The following is a 17,225-nucleotide window of genomic DNA, read 5'->3' as shown; positions in this document are numbered from 1 at the left end:
AGAGATGGTGGCAGCACCAACAAACCAAACAGGCTGGTAGCTAGAGATATCTTCTTCGGAACTAATTGTGCTGTAGTCCTTCAGACACGACTTCCGAGTGAAATAAGAGTAGCAGATATCTCTAAGTTATAGTCCGTGAAGATGGTAAAGATGTAGAGCACCATCTAGCCACGGCGAACATAGCAACCACTATGAATATCAGTCCGTGAAGACGGTAAAGATGTAGAGCGCGATCTAGCCATGGTGAACATAGCAACCGCTATGTATAGCAGCAGCCAGGAGTAGAATGGCTGTGGACGTCATTAAGATCCTCAAGAGAAGTGGCGATGTAAAGGAACGTCCAAAGCCCACTTCAAATTATGATGCAGTAAAGGATCTTCTTGTTTGACGAAGAGACTCCTCAGGTCTACCACAAGACGTCTGAGAATAAAGTTGCCTCCTGCCCCTGAGTCCAACAGGGCAGGGGTACGAACCGTAGCTGGTTCATAAGTCACAGAGACTGAACAAGAGAGCGGAGGAGATAACGCCGAATGGCCCAAGAACAGTCCTCCCGCGGGACTTAGGCCCGTCCGTTTCCTCCGGATGAAAGAGGCATGTAGGGACATCATGGCCGGGCTGACCTCAGTACATGCACAGGCTGCGTTTCTTCCGAATTCTTCTCTCCTTTTAGTTCAAGTGACCACGACCAAATTGCATAGGTTCATCTTTATCAACAGCAGGAATTGCTGGGCCCTTCCTAGGTGAAGGGTACTGGCCTGTTTCAACCTAGTTAACACCTTAGGCCAGAGTTGCTTCACCTTGTCTCGGAGCCGACAATCAATCCGAGTAGCTAAGGCTATCAATCCTTCCAGTGAGTCAGGTGTCTGGCGAGTGGCCAGCTCATCTTTCAAGCGGGTATCCAGGTCTCTGCAGAAGAGAGTCTTGAGACATCTGGGGTCCCAGCGAAGTTCCGCTGCAAGAGTCTTGAATTCTATGGCAAATTCAGCCAAAGATCTGTTGCCTTGCTTCAAGTCCACTAAAGCAAACCCGGCAACAGACATATGAGCAAGGTCATCAAAAACGGATCTAAACAAGTCCATAAATCCTTCTATGTCCTGCAAGATAGGGTCCTTGCATTCCCACAAGGTAGATGCCCACGACAAGGCTCTCCCATACAAGTATGACAGGATGTAGGAGGTCTTAGAGAGGCCCATGGGAAACAATGAAGGCTGTAAGGTGAAATGCAAGCTGCACTGGTTCAAAAAGCCCCGCGTCTTCTGGAGTTCTCCGGAGAAGCGAATAGGAGCCGCCAGTGGAACAGCTGTCTTTAAAGTTACCTCTGTAACGACTTTCTTGAGTAGAAGCTGTGCCTTGTATCTTCTGTGTGTGAAGTTGATGAAATGCTGCAGTAAGTTTCTCCAAGGTTTTCTTGCTGTTCTGAGATGCGTTGAGCCAGGTCCGGTATAAGCCTGCAAGGCGGCGAGGTGTGCCGGGTCCATGGGGTTACTGACATTCCATACCTTAAGCTGATTCCCAGGATAGTACTGCTCTTGATGTGGGAGGAGTTAGCAATCTTGTTAGAGATTCCGTGAGGAGTTAGCAATCTTGATAGGAATCTGCTATGCTGATGGGAGGAGCAAGCAGATAGTAGATAGTGATGACTCCTAAGGAAGGAGGAGTTAGCAATCCTGTTAGGCTTTACTCCTCAAGAAGGGAGGAGTAGTAATCTTGTTAAGGATCTGCTAGGGAGTTAGTAATCCTGTTATGAATCTGTGTTGCAGACTCCTGAAAGAAGAGGAGGTAGCAAACTGTTACCAGCAGAGTGCTTGGAGAGGGCACTCAGCTGTAGAGGAATATAGATAGGTGAATCCTTGGGCTGATGGCAGATGACAGGGGCAGATGAGAGGGACCACCGGCTAGGCTTGGGTATGGAGACAGACACAGATAGTTCTTTTATTAGACAGGTTAGTAGAACCACCAGAGGTGGTAGTAGTGAGCTGATATGCCTGGCAGGGCTGAAGTCCTCAGGTACTGGAACGGTGTTCCCAGGATTGCTGAGCTGTAGAGAAACTATAGATAGTGAGTAGACAGGGTATGTAGTGTACATAGCCAGAACTGAATGGCAAAACTCACATAAAGTCTTAAAGAAGCTCAGTAGCTAGAAATGGTTAGGCCCTCGAGGAGCGAGTACCTGGTTCCAGGGAAAGCTCTGAGAGAGCGAAGGTAACTCACAAATGTCTGTATCTGCGATAGCTTCCAGGCAGTAGAGTATCTCCAGAGTATTCAGGAACATAGATCCTCGAGGAGCGAGTACCGGTTCCTATCTGCAATCTGAAATAGCAACTCACAAATGTCTGTATCTGCGATAGCTTCCAGATAGTAGAGAATCTTCAGAGGGTTCAGGAACATGGGCCCTCGAGGAGCGAGTACCGGTTCCTATCTGCAATCTGAAATAAAGAAAAGAGAGCAAGGCCCCCGTGGAGCGCGTACCCCTGGTAAGTCCGAGGAGGCAGAGTAGCTTGGACGAATCCGTATCCGTGTCCATGTCCTTGCTAACTCGATTCGTTAACAAATACTGAGACCTTATGTATATATTGAAAGTGGATGACGTCAATTCAGGGGGACGCCCCCGAGGTTCGCGCCCTTGCTGGTACATCAATGGGAACGCGTGCGCGCGTGCCTATGTCATCAGGCAACATGGCGGATCCGCAGCGTCGAGCCGGTCTTGGGACACCGAAGGAAGACGGCATGGGAACGCGCGGTAGCTAACCGCCCATCAGACCCGGAGGGAGTTGCCACAGAGGTAGAGAGGGCGGAGTGAGGGCGTCGAGCAGCAACAGACACAACAGTGCTGCAGGTATGGCTCGTGGACACATACGCACAGAGAAGTGTTTCTTAGGGCTCTTAACCTCTTGTGATCGTTCATGCAGGCGACGATCAATTCTCCCAGTGAGGTCTATAAGTGAGTCCAAGGTGTCAGGTAATTCATGTGCTGCCAACTCATCCTTGATACGGGGGTTAATGCCCTCTAGGAAAATCACATGTAGACACTCTAGATCCCAGTGAAGCTCTGAAGATAGACTCTTAAATTCAATCACGTAGTCCGGGAGTGGCTTGGCTCCTTGTTGGAGATGTAACAGAGTGGATCCGACGACTGACTTGCGAGCAGGGTCGTCAAATACTGACTTAAAGAGAGCAAAAAAACCTGGCAAGTCACTAAGATTCGGGTCATTGCGTTCCCAGAGAGGTGAAGCCTAAGCCAGGGCTTTCCCGTCTAAAAGAGACAGGATATAGGTAGTCTTGGATACCACTGTAGGAAAGTAGGTTGGTTTTAATGAAAAGTGCATAACAGCACTGATTGAGGAAGCCTCTGCATACCAGGGAATCTCCCTGAGAAGCAAGTAGGGGCTGGTAGTGTACTTGCAGTTCGTCCTGAAACCACAGATGATGAGGCATCTTTGTCAGACATAGTTGATTAAATGCATTAGTCAAAGTCTCTAAAGTCCTCGGTTCTTCAGCAATATGTTGGGTCAGGCCAGAGATGGCCTGAAGGGCTGAGGACCTGAGCCGGGTCCATGGAGTTAGCAATCTGTTATAATCTGTTATGTTTGTAGACCCTGGATCGGGGTGAGAGCTGACTTCCACCCACAGGGAGGAGCCCTGTGGGGACTCACCACCATAGGTGTGGCCGTAGCTGAGACGGACACAACAGCAAGAGACTTTATTGTACTGGAATGTAGAGAAACCCACCACTTGGGAAGAGAGAGACACAGTCCAGAGGAATGGGTAGTTCAATGATGATATCCCCGATAGTGGTCCATAGAGCGGGGTACACCGGGGAATTCCTCCTTCAATGGAACTTCCTGTATCGATCCGGTAGTGGCCCGCAGCGCAGGGTACGCTGAGAATCACAGGAGAGTGTTGAGAGTAGAGCAGGAGGTCAGCAGAGAACTGATTAGCAGATGGTACTCACTCTGAGTGAAGTGTGCAAGGAAGGTTGCTGAGGTGATCACGGTAGTGGCCCGAGGCATGGGGTACACCGGAGGTTCCATCAGCTGAAGGTAGCGAAATCTCAAGGCTGAACCAGACAAAGCCCAGAGTAGATGTAGAGAGACTCCAGGCAGGAAGGCCCTCCAAGGAGCAAATAGCCAGAATGTGACAAGGCCCCGAGGAGCGGGTACCTAATGCGTTCAAGTCTCTGGGTCAGGAACAAGTTCAGCATAGCGAAGCAAAGCATCTCCGAAGGAGTGGAATTCAGCAGGAAGGGAGTCCTTGCTAACTCGTAGGTAGCTCAGACCGGCTGGCTCAAATACACGCAGGCAGATGACGTCATGTGGAAGGGATGCCCCGAGGTTCCCACCATGACGTGTGTAAGATGGGGCCTGGCGCGCGCACACATGCCTTAGGTAATCCCCAATTCAAGATAGCAGACGGGATTGCCCATGCCATCCCAGGAATGCTGAGGAGAGCGGCATGCAGAGGCAGAGGTTGCCAATTGTCCGAGAATTACTGATGCAGGAAAAAAGGAGGTGAGCAACAGAGGTCCAGCCGTCTGCGACTGACGGGCGCAACAGTAGGGTTTGGTGTTAAGGTTAGTGTTAAGCATTGTGGATTAGGGATACAATTAGTGGATAGGATTAGTGTTGAACATTATAGATTATGGTTTGGAGCTGGAGTTAGTGCTTAGTTTGGGGCAAACTACAACAGGGACTGTGCTCCCAAATGAGAGGAGGTTATAAAATGCGATAGGACAGATGTTAAAATGGTGGGAGTGGACGTAGTCTGTGCTTGCTTCTCTGGACCCATTTTCACTTATCTCATTTCTAATCTTTTCTCCAGTTCATTGCAAATACAGCTATTGATTTAGAGCAGCCTGGTGAGTCCGTATTAAAATCAGATAATCCCTTTACGCCAAGAAAAAGTTGACGTTCCTCTCGTACACTTCCACTCTGCTTAACTGGGCAGGCCGTGCAAATCTCCACCCACCCAATCTGGATATTCCCTGCCCCACAGCCCAAGTAGGGCATGAAAAAAAAAAAATCCCATAGGAGCAAAATATCTGGTTTACTTATCTTGTTACAGGGTGTAGGCACATTAGGGAGCTCAGGTGTTAATCTGTTGTGCACAGATTAGAATGAGGGCAGAGAGCTGGTCACAACCACCTGACCTGTTTCTGCAGAAACCAGTCTCCTGCCGGCTCTCTTGCCCCTGCTAGATTTGCATTTTATTATTGTAACCTCAAGAAATGTCAACACTTGGATACTTGTATCATCTCAGAGACATTCAGCTCTCAGACTCACACAGGAGCCTTGTCCAGAAGGTTCTGTGGAGAGTACTGCTTACAGCTCTTGTGAACAGGGCCCAAAGGCAGGGGGTAGGTGTCACGTAATCCACGAGATGAGGGAAGAGAGTGTGGCCCATTGGTTAGCATAAACAGAATAGGAGCCAGGGGACCGGCATTTAAATCCTATTTCCCCACTCCCCCATACCTCCTTAGTAAAATTATTCTATCTCTTGTTGCCTCTGGTACTTAAATATCTGTAGAAAAAGAACTTGTTGTACCTGCATGTAATTACTGGAGGGAGCTATATAAATGCCAAAGGGAAAAAAAAAAAAGAAACCCATTCCAGAGATGAATGTAAGACTCCTAATACAGAGCAATTTTTTCCATTCCAGATTTTACTATGAGCTCAGTTACATACACCAGAATGGTTAGATGACCTCTAGGTCACAAGAAGACCAGCTGAGTTGCTTCTGGTTTGGCCCTATGGCATGCTGGGACCTGTAGTTCTAATTTTTCCTGGGAAAGCAGGAACTCACGGACCCTGCATGCAATGGGACTAAAACCAGGACTAGATCAGTTAGGTGACTGGACCCTCACAGTGTGACATTTAATTAGGATTTGGTGCACTTAGACAACAAAACTGTTTAATCTACAATAAAACATGTACCATCTAGAAACAAATGTAAGATTCACACACAGGTACACACAGTTACAAAAATAAAAACAAAACTTTTCAAGGGTTCCAAAGAAGTTTTAGAAGAAAAAGGAAGAAATTAAAATTAATTCAGCCAAATTAATTTTAGGAGAGGTCGTGGCTGGGTAGGTCCACATACCCTGAGGACTCTCAGGAAGGGAGTGTGGACCTTTTCAGAATCCGTCCAATGATGCTCCTTCTGTGCCTAACGAGAGAGAAATGGTTATTCATATGTAACCCCCTTTTCCTTGGGGTCACCTTCGGAGACTGCAGAAGGGGTTATTTGCATAAATGCAGCTCCAGGAATTGCCAGCAGGGACCAGATCTGTCTCTGGGAGGTTCAAGGAAGGCTTACTAGGCCCACCAAGAAGTCCAAGGTCCACCTCAGGTCTTTCTACTGAACGTTCAAAGGTAAAACTATTCTTCACAGGAGAAATCTTCAGGTGAGGCTCAGGATACAGTCCGAAATTTCAAAGCAAGATCAGCAGAAACCATCTTCTTCAGATTACCTTCTTTGAGGAAGAAATGACTCTCACGCCAATTAGTCAAAATGTCTTTCCTGGAGCTTCCCAGCAAGGACAGGACCCCTTTTGACTTCAAGGCCTCCTTCTGCATGGTTGTGGGAACCTTTGCAGCAGCAACCTCTGTATTAGCAGTCCTTAAGCTCCCAGAATCCAACTCTCTCCCCAGATGCCTTCAATAACCTTTTATCTCACCCATTATGTCCCTCAGTTTGAAGCACAACTCTCAAGACCCCCTTCTCCTCCTTAACAGGAAGGACCTCTGCAAAGTGCACAAACTCTTGTAGCCTACAGGAGCTCTGCACTCTCGTGTCCTTTAGATAACCTTTCAGGGAGCAGGAACCCCCCCTAAGCCACACCCCTTAATGAACCTGGAAGGCTGGAACCCTCCAGAAAGTTCTAACCCCCGAGCCAGGGTTACGCGTATATTTCCATAGCACTGGTAGTGCACCCAGCAATGCCGAATTGTTGCACATTGGTGGCAGTGCCACTCGCATTGGCCCTCCCAGAGCTTCGGAAATATTTCATAGCAAGCACAGAGAAGTGAAGTGGTCTGCTCAGGGTCGCACAGTAAGAGGAATGGGAGCTTGGGTCTCCAGGTTTTAGGTTTGATTCGTTCGAAAGTTGGGAAGGAATAAGGGGGAAGCTGGAGAGCAGCGGAGGTCTCTGGTCTTGCCCCAGAAATGAATGAAACCGAGCTGACTAGAAGGATCCCGGGGTCCTTGTGTCCTCTCCTACCAGCAGTGTAGCGAGGAGGGTTCCCATCAGCTTCAGACCAGGAGCTGCTTAGGACAGGGATCTTTTTACCATGTGATTTATCCTATTACACTGATGACGGCCACCACCTCTCCCAATAGATAGATTTATATTCCTGTTGGTTTAACCCCACCCAAACTGTGACTTGAAACGTTTACAACCAGAAGGGTTGAAACATCATTTTGAGCCGCAGCGGAAGACCCTACTAAGCCTAGCATAACATTTTCATAGGTGATTTTTTTTTTTTTTTGCAGAGAGAGTAATCTCAGTTTTGTACTTTGACTTTTAAGAGGGGAAACTCTTCTGTTTCCTGATTCCCCAGAATGGATTTAAGGCCCTTGTACAATATATCCTCTGAAATGCCTACTCTGTTTGCATAAATGTAAATGTAAAGCCAGGCTACACTTGCACTTTATGCGCCCTGAGACCTGGGCTATTTTGTAACAGCCCACTTACACACTTAAAACCTACACTTTATGCATGTATTGTAAATGGCTTTGAAAATTCAGTCCATAAAGACTAGGACAGAGAACAGGAGACAAGGAGATACATAGGAAAGACAAGAAAATGTTATTTGAGTTTACCAATAGGGGAATTTCATTTAATATAAGGAAAGAACTAACGTACTTAATTGAATTATGAGATGATCAGGATAAGCAATCTTCAGTCTAGCAAGGTTATATGTTGTAGATCCCTGGCTATTTTAAAGAGGAAGCTGGATCTCTCAGGTGAATAAGGTGAATAAGGGGACGTAGTTGCTTCAGGCAATCAGAGGATGAAGGCCCCTGATGGGTGCAAGTCTGTATTCTCTTTATGAACTGTGCGGTTCTGTCTCAGGTGCCTGGAGTCAAACAGCTTCACCAACAACATCTGCTGAATCCAATACAACAACTCCGGTGAGTACTGCAAAGCCTGCGAGTAGTGCAGTGACGTCAGTGAGTACGTCTGCTAACCACAGCACTACCCAAGCAGCTCCAGAGGACAGGTCTACCAGAACCTCCACTGAAAGCAGCATTCACCAACTCTCACGGACACAGCGGCCACAACGAAGCTGAAGACAAGGCGACAGGAAGCTCAAGTAATAGCAGCTCTCCTGTTTCATCAGTCCCCGCCGGAACTGGGGTGCCAGCCAGCTCCTCTGCACCTAGCCCTGGTGGGACAAACTCCACAGCGCAGCCACCCACTTCCAGCAATGCAAGCACGGTCGTCAGCTCAGGTGGGACTAGATTTATTTACGTTTACATATAGAGAGAGATAGAGACAGAGAGAGATCCTGCGTACTGCGCTCTGCAAGGTAAACACAGCCACATCAGTGCAAAGAATGGCTAACATTAGTTGTACAGGGGGCAATAGATAAGGGTGAGCTCTTCCCCAAAGAGCTTACAATGTAAAGGGGGAAGAATGAGAGACACACGGAGATGTGAAACCAGTGGCAGCTGTAGAATTGGTGCAGTGGTAAGCCAAAGAGAGAGGAGAAAGGTCACCAGATGGCTCCAGGTCATCAGAAGCCAACTCAGCCAGGCCTGGTTTTGTCACATTGCATTTATGGACTTGCTAAGGGGAACTATAAGTTCATAGGAGCAGTGGGATAAATCCAGGGCTAGCTGAGCCAGTTCTTGGTGGCCTAAAGCCATTTGGTAACCCTTGATAGTGGGCTGAGGGTAACAACAGAATTCCTCACTGAAGTCAGGGACCTGTTTAATCCAACCAGGGTGAAATTATAAATGTCTTTGTCCGTCCTGCTTTTTATTCCATTAATTATAAGGGTTGTTTCATTGGGCTGCCTTGGTTACATAATTTGAAAAATCCATTATTAATTGCAGTTCAAATATACATGTTTTTCATCAAGATGTGATGCATGTGGGTCCCTTCTGAAAGCAATGAAAGAATTTGGCTCCTTGCAGGGCTGTTGCTTTTCAGCTGTGACTGGAAGAAGAGTGAGAAAGTGCCCTGTGCAGGACTAATTCTGTATCAGGACTGCAGGATTTTGGGCACCTGTCGCCACCACCTTAGACATACACACTTTTAACTTTCAGTTTCAAATGAAACAATACCGAAGGTTGATGTATTTCAGCCACCGCCTTTTCTACACACGTCCCAGAGCACTGTGCCATGAGCCAGAGACTCAGCGCAAGCTAATGGTGGAGCCCAGTGGTCACAACCAAGAACTGAGAAGCCAAAGCCCCAGACTGCACTCCCATCACTGCCAGATACTCACCGTGAGGGCAACTTTCAAGGCCATTTATGCAGGCAAACGTGTAAATCGGCTCTCTTGAAAACTGCCCTCTTCAGTGTGTCTAAAAATGTTCACGTCATGAAACCGCAAACAAGCTTTTATCACATTAAGCGGCTGCATCAGGGGTGGTTCTATAATGAGGCAGGGCGAGGTGGCTGCTTCGGGTGGAAAAATTTTGGGAGCAGCAGCAAGTGTCCCCCCCCATAAAACTCCTGCAGCGGCCGCCTCACTGTGCCTTTTAAATTCTAATGCCATCTGGGTTCCTATACCCCAGTGGTAGAAAGATCCACCGTGATGCAGAAAACTGACGCGCTGGCAGGATTCCCGTGCCCTGCCACCAATAAGAAGACCCCCACAATGGCAGGCAGCGCGCAAGAATGATGTACTAGTAGGGTTTACTTATTTATTAGCTTTTATATATCGACATTCGTGGGTACCTCCTGCCGGTTTTACAATATCACTGAAGGAGGAAAATACAAAAAACCAGGGTGGGGGGAGGGGTGCAGCTAGGAAGAGAGAAGGGGCGAGAGAAGAGAGGGAAAAAGAGGAAGAGGAGAATAGGAGCAGTACCTGATGGAAAAACAACCAAAGAACATAATAAGTAGCATTGCAAATTATACACTCAAAAGGGACTGTGTATAACCTTATACACTGTGGATAAGCTTATACACTATATATAAATTATACACTCCAAAAAGCACTATATACAACAATATACATTATCTTTAACTAGCACATACAGAAGACACTATATATGTCATTACAAATTATACGTTCAGAAAGGCAACTATATATAGTCTAGCAGGGATTGCTATTGGGAAGGTAGGGTTTAAGGATAGGGGAAAGGGGTATATAATGGGTATAAAAGGGGGTAAATAAGGAGGTGCAGAGATATGAGAGACAAATCGGAGTACAATTAAAGGAATAAAGGGAAGGCTATAAGTACGGGAATGACAGGGCTCTTTCTTTGAAGGAGTAGAGGGAGCAGGGGGACTACATAGGATCCGAGTCAGGGTAGGCCATTTTAAAGAGCCATGTTTTAACCCCTGTTTTGAATTTCCAAATGCATGGTTCTAGTCGGAGCTCAAGTAGCCTAGTGTTCCAGAGGGAGGGGCCTGCAATGGATAGGGCTCTTTCTCTGGTGGAAGTGTGGTGAGCACATTTAAGGGAAGGGGAGTGGAGGGCTCCTGAGAGTGCGGTTCTAATAGGACGATTGGAGGAGTGGAATCGAAGAGCATCCTCAAGCCAGGAGTGATTGTGGTTGTGCAGGGAGTTGTGAATAATGGTGAGGGTTTTGTATCTGATGCAGGAGGAGATGGGAAGCCAATGGAGTTCCTTAAGAATAGGGGTGATGTGGTCGGCTTTACGTGTATTTGTAAGAATTCTTGCCATAGCATTCTGTAACATTTGCAGGGGTCTTATAGTAGAGTAGGGGAGGCCTAGAAGTAAGGAATTGCAGTAATCCATTTTTTATAGCATTGTCGCTTGCAGGACTGTGCGGAAGTCTTGCGAGTGGAGCAGAGGTTTTTTGAGGATGTGGAGCTTGAAAAATCCTCCCTTTATGATTGTGTTAATGTGGTTTTTAAGTTTAGTTGGTGGTCTGGGGAGACACCGAGATCTCGCACGAAGAAGGGAAGAGCATTTGAGTGGAGGGTGAGGTCACAAGCAGAGGGTGGCATCCGGTCAGGGTGATTTGAAATGATGAGGAGTTCAGTTTTGGAGGAGTTTAAAGCAAGGTGGAGGTTAGAGAGTAGGGTGTTAATGGAGGCGAGGCATGTTTCCCAAAACTTAAGAGATTTGTTGAGGGATTCTTGAATAGGGACGAGGATTTGGGCGTGGTCTGCATATAAGAAAAACTTAAGACCAAGATTGGAGAGGAGGTGGCAGAGCGGTAACAGGTATATATTAAAGAGCGTGGAGGACAGTGAAGACCCCTGTGGGACGCCTTGGGTAAGGAGGGATGAGTGATGATTCAGAATTTGAATCCTTACAGCGTAGCCTCTATTATTGAGGTAGGAGGAAAACCAGGGTCTCCTAGGAGAGTCAGAGTCCGGCGTGCCCACAGACACTGGGAGAGAGCTATTGGGTTCGAAGCTGGAAACAAGTTGGAGGAGAGCGAACCAGAATAGAGTTGGTGAGAACAAGGCTAGGGACAGAGCCAGAATCAAGCAAGGTCAGGCGAGCAGGGTCAAAGTCCAAGAATCAGACCGAGGAGTGGTCAACGAAGCAAGGGTCAAGATCCAGAGGTCAGGTAAAGTCGAAGAGCAGACTGAGATCTTTGGCAGACGGCAGGCAGGCAGGTCAGGAACAAGCTGAGGTCTTTACCAGAAAGTCAGTCCGAGGTAAGACCAGGGAGACGAACAACAAACACAAGAACAAGCAGGCAAGTGTTATATAATCAGCCTCGAAAGGCCTTGCATACTGTTACATAGCAGGGGTGTTTTCGTGTGCCCTTGGGCCTCAGCCCGACCCCAGACGGATCCAGGACCGAACCGAGGGTTGACGGCGTGTTCCAGCATGGCTGACGGTCTTACCCTCTGCCAGGCCTGCAAGCTCCCAAGGCCAACAACATGATGATGTTGGAAGTTGAATGGTCCTCCAACCATTCCAAGCCCTTTCGGACCTGCCGCTTAGATCGGCGTGGAGCAGCAGGCCTGGCCTGAGGACGAGGGCAGACAGGCCTTGACATGAAGACATGACACCAAGGTTGATGCTATGGCATCGCAGACGAAGACATGACACCAAGGCTGATGCGGACAACATCAGAGATGAGGGCTGGAACATGACACCAAGGCTGATGCGAAGACATCACGGACCAATGGTCGATGCGATGGCATCCCGGACCAGGGTCAATGCAACGACATCAGGAACAAGACGTTGAAGCGAAGACATGATGCAACGGCATCCAGGACGAGACGAGGAACTTGACGAAGTCCAGACGAGATGAGAAGCTGGGAGGGTGAACATTGGCACTGTCTCTCAGGGCGCCCTACTCAGCCCACCTTCACGGGTGGACCCAATGGGCTGGTCGCAGACCACCCTGTCCCATTGCGCACCCTACACAGCCCGAGAAGGCTGGTCATGGACCACGCTGAGAACGGGCCGAGCGCAGGGAAGAATCCAGTCGAAGTGGGACACCGACGACGGAGCCAGATGTCGCCCAAAGCACCACAAAGGCTGGCAGGACATGATGGCTCAGGAGCACAGGAACGAATTCCACCTGTAGGCACTCCACGCTCGGGAAAGACGTCATCCGAGGGAGCACGGCCTGACAGGTACCAGAAGGCTCAGGAGCGCTGAAGCGAATACCAAGAAGGGCAGGACACCAGGGAATTTGAGACATCAGGAAGCAGAAGATCAAGACGAGACACCAAGACACCTGGACGAGGACCTCAGGCACGAAGACTTGACTTGATTTGACATGACATGAAGAGGAAATGAAGAGGAGCTCCACGAAGAAGACCTGGTGGAGCTCTGGCAGGCAGAAGCCTCCAGAGTGAAGTAACTCCAGTCGGACTCCACAGTCCAACACATTGATCCTGTTGTTTTTCTCAGTTATCATCTCATTTGTTTTGAGATGATTTGTTAGGTTATGATATGATATGTTATGACCTGTTCCACTGTTATTTTTTCACCCTGTTCTTTGTATCGCCCCTGAGTGAATTTTGGAGTTACATTGTAAACCGATGTGATTTGTATCTTTTACAGGAATGTCGGTATACAAAAGTTAAAATAAATAATAAATAAACTCCGATGCAAGGCGAAGACTGAAGTGACGGAGCAGCCCTTATATAGGGCTCAAGCAGGAAGTCCATCCAAAGTTGGGGCCAGCACACTTCCTGTGTCTGGCCCTTTAAATCCTAGAGAGAGGCGCGGCCACGTGCTTAGGAAGAAGCAGGAACTTGTGCAGGACCGCGGACAGCGGTCCTGCACGACGTCATCGCATAAGAACAGGGCTGGGCCTGAAGGCAGGCACGATGATGGCAGCGGCTCCAGCCGCTGCAGGAGGCCCCAGGGGCGGCTCCAGCCGCTAATCGAGCCCGGGATGTGGCCTCTGTGCCATGAAGATGTAGCAGACATCAGTGGCGGCTCCGGCCGTGAAGATGGACATAAAGCGTGGCTTCCAGGCCGCGGTGAAGGGCAGGCACGAGGGGCGGCCTTCAGGGTCGCAGGAGCAGGCAAGTCTGCGGCTCCAGCCGCGCGGGAAGGCCCGAATCCGGCGGCGTCCGTGCCACGTTGGGAGAAGTAGCATGGGTTGAGGTAATGCCTGCTCGCGGGGAGACCAGCGGGCAGGGTCCATGACAGCAAGGAGCAGGTACAAGCAGGAAAGGAACTGGAACAGAAGGATCCTGGAATGAGACTAGGAACAAACAAGCAGGAACACAAGCAAGGGCAATCTCAGGAACAAACTGACCTGATTGCCAAGGCAAGGAAGTGAGGCCAGGAACTTCCTTATAACATGAGTTCAATCAGGGTGCGCAACGGAACTAGGCCCCACCCTGGAACCTACATCAGGACTGTTGGTCTGCACACACGTGCGCGTAGGGGAGTGGCTAGCTGCTGAGATGCCGAGGCCTGGCGTGAGGCTCAGCATGTGACTGAAGGCCCGGCGACCGTCGCCGCAGGATGCCGGGGCCTAGCTGGACTTGCAAGGGCCGCGAGGGAGACAGAACCTGGACCCACTGTGTGACCCCGAAGGTGAGCGGTCCTGTGCGTGGGACGACCGCAGGTGGGGGCGCGTAACAGTACCCCCCCCCCCCCCCTTCTAGGCCTCCCCCTACACCGGCTGGGGTTTCTCAGGATTCTGTCTATGGAAGGTCTTCAGGAGATCCTTGTCAAGGATATTCTGAGAGAGTTCCCATGAATTCTTCTCGGCCCCATAGCCCTCTCAAGCGAGGAGATACTCCCATTTGCCTTAACGTCTTTGGACATCTAGAACCTCTCTTATCTGCAGAGAAGTATCTGGTTTTTCCAAGATGCGTGGAGCTGGATGGTCTTTGCGAGAGGGCCATGATAGGACAAGAGGCTTCAGCAAAGACACGTGGAACGTGTTGTGGATGCCCATGGACCGGGGAAGCTGGAGCTGAAAGGAAACAGCCCCCACTCTTCTGAGGATTGGGAATGGACTGATATACTTCGAGGCCAGCCGGTGAGATGGAAGTCTGAGACAAATATGGCGGGCACTCAGCCATACTTTCTGTCCAGGTCGGAAAAGTGGAGCAGGTCGTCGGTGGAGATCCGAGATGCATTTAGGCGCATTCAGCGGCCTGCGAGAGACGTTCTCTTACTTGGGTCCATACTTGGCGGATGGTTTGAGCCATCGATTGTGCTGCAGGAGATGGAACCGAAACAGGAACAGGAAGGGGCAGACGGGGCTGCCTTCCAAAGACCACTGAAAAGGGAGACACATTGGTGGCTGCTCCGAGGTGAGTATTATGTGACAGCTCGGCCCAAGGGAGGAGGTCTGACCAATCATTCTGTTGGTCATTGACGTATGAGCATAGGAACGCTTTCAAGGTCCGATTCGTTCTCTCGGCCTGCCCATTGGCATGAGGGTGATAGGCCGAGGTGTAGCTCAAGGAAATACTGAATTTCTGACATAAGGAGCGCTAGTACTTGGTGGCAAACTGTGGTCCCTGATCGGAGACAATCTCCTTGGGGAGCCCAGAAGTCGAAAGATGTTTCTCAAGAAAAGCTTTGCGAGTTCCAGGGCAGATGGAAGACCTGGTAACGGGATGAAGTGCCCCATCTTCGAGAAGCGGTCGATTTCGACCCAAATCACCGTATTGCCTTGTGATGGAGGAAGATCCGTGATGAAATCTGTTGAAATACTGGACCAGGGTTCCGTAGGTGGTGGGAGTGGCTGTAGCAAGCCCCAGGGCTTTCCTGTGGGTGGCTTTTGTTGTGCGCAAGTGAGACAAGAGTCCACATAAATCCGCAAGTCCTGTACCATGGTGGGCCACCAATAATGCCAGCGTAGCATCTCTAGTGTCCTGGCACAACCAGGGTGGCCTGCTAGTTTTGAGTCATGGGCCCTCTTTAAGACCTGTTCTCGGCGAGGAACAACAGTCTTCCCGACTGGAACCGTGGTGGTTGCTGCTAGGGATATACAGGCAGGATCGATGATATAACTAGGAATTTCTGGAAAGTCTTTGGGTTCAAAGGATCAGGACAGCGCGTCAGCTCGCTGACTTTTTGAACCAGGAATGAAACAGAGATTAAAGTCGAATCTCTTAAAAAACAAGGCCCAGCGGGCCTGCCGGGGGTTTAGAAGCTGGGCTTCCTTGAGGTGCTTTACGTTCTTGTGATCCGTGAATATAGTGAATTTGTACTGCGCCCCTTCCAATCAGGGGCGCCATTCTTGAAGGGCTAACTTCACTGCCAGTAGTTCACGATCGCCAACTGTGTAGCATAGTTCTGTGGGAGTGAACTTGTGCGAATAGAAGGAACAAGGAGTCGATTTGCCCGTGGACGAGTATTGGCTTAAGACGGCCTCGGCTCCGATAGCTGAGGCGTCTACTTCGACTATAAACGGACGCTTGGGATCCGGGTGATGGAGACACGGGCCAGAGCTGAAGGTATCTTTGGAAGGCTGCGATGGCTTTCGGTGTCCAGACTCGGGTGTTGGCTCCCTTCTTAGTCATCGATGTAAGTGGAGTGACTATGGAGGAGTAATTAGCAATGAAGCTTCGGTAATAGTTGGTGAAGCCTAGGAACTGTTGTAAGGCTCAAAGCCCAAATGGCTGAGGTCAGATATGGATTCCTTGGACCTTCTCCAGGTCCATGGAAAAACCACGGTCAGATATTATGTACCCTAGGAAGGGTAACCGAGTGCGTTCAAATAGATACTTTTCTAGTTTAGTGTAGAGATGATTCTCTCGTAATCGCTGAAGGACAGTACGAATATGTTCATGGTGACTTTCGATGTCCTTGGAGAATATTAGAATGTTGTCAAGGTAGATGACAACAAACTTGTACAGGAGGTCCCTGAAGATCTCATTCATGAGACGCTGAAAGACGGCTAGGGCGTTACATATCCTGAAGGGCATAACCACGTATTCATAATGACCATCCCTCGTATTAAACGCTGTCTTCCAGATGTCATCAGGTTGGATGCATACTAAATTGTACGCACCTCTCAAATCCAACTTGGTAAACACTTTAGCGCCTCGAGGCGATCAAATAATTCACTGATAAGGGGTAGTGGATAACGGTCCGTACGCGTTATGGCGTTAAGGCCACGATAGTCAATGCAAGGGCGGAGTCCACCATCTTTTTTCTTCACAAAGAAGAACCTTGCTCCTGCGGGCAATTCAGATGGTCGAATAAAGCCCTTTCCAAGTTCTCTTTTATGTACTCTGACATAGCCTGTGTCTCACACTGTGACAAGGGATAAGTTCTGCCTTTGGAGGCATCGTGCCCGGCAGCAATTCAATGGGGAACAGTTGAACTTATGTAATGGAGATAAAGTGTCTGCTTTCTGTTTTGAGAATACATCACTGAATTCCGCGTACTGCGGAGGCAGACCAGGAAGTGTAGTGGACTTCAAAACCAGGATCACGGGAGACACTGGCTGGAGACAGGTAGCTTGGCATTTTGGACCCCACCGTACCAGCTGCAAGGACTGCCAGTCGAACTGGGGTTCATGAGTCTGGAGCCAAGGCAACCCCAGAATTACCGGATGCCTTGAGCATTTCAACATGTAGAAGGATGTTTCTTCTTTATGGAGTGTGCCCACTGACATGTGAATAGGCA

General features: G+C 49.1%; 1 long non-coding RNA gene across 1 annotated transcript in view; it reads left to right on the top strand.

The window, feature by feature from the left end:
* LOC115098055 overlaps nt 1-17,225 on the top strand; it is a 78,656-nt gene that overhangs the window by 10,559 nt on the left and 50,872 nt on the right. The window contains exon 2 of the long non-coding RNA XR_003858404.1: nt 8,072-8,450. This is a non-coding gene — a long non-coding RNA (uncharacterized LOC115098055). The remainder of the gene's footprint in view (nt 1-8,071; nt 8,451-17,225) is intronic.

Source organism: Rhinatrema bivittatum, chromosome 8 (assembly GCF_901001135.1).
Source record: "Rhinatrema bivittatum chromosome 8, aRhiBiv1.1, whole genome shotgun sequence".
Classification (NCBI taxonomy): Eukaryota; Metazoa; Chordata; class Amphibia; order Gymnophiona; family Rhinatrematidae; genus Rhinatrema; species Rhinatrema bivittatum.
The sequence above is the reverse complement of the archived record's forward strand: the minus strand, read 5'-3'. Positions and strand labels throughout refer to the sequence as shown.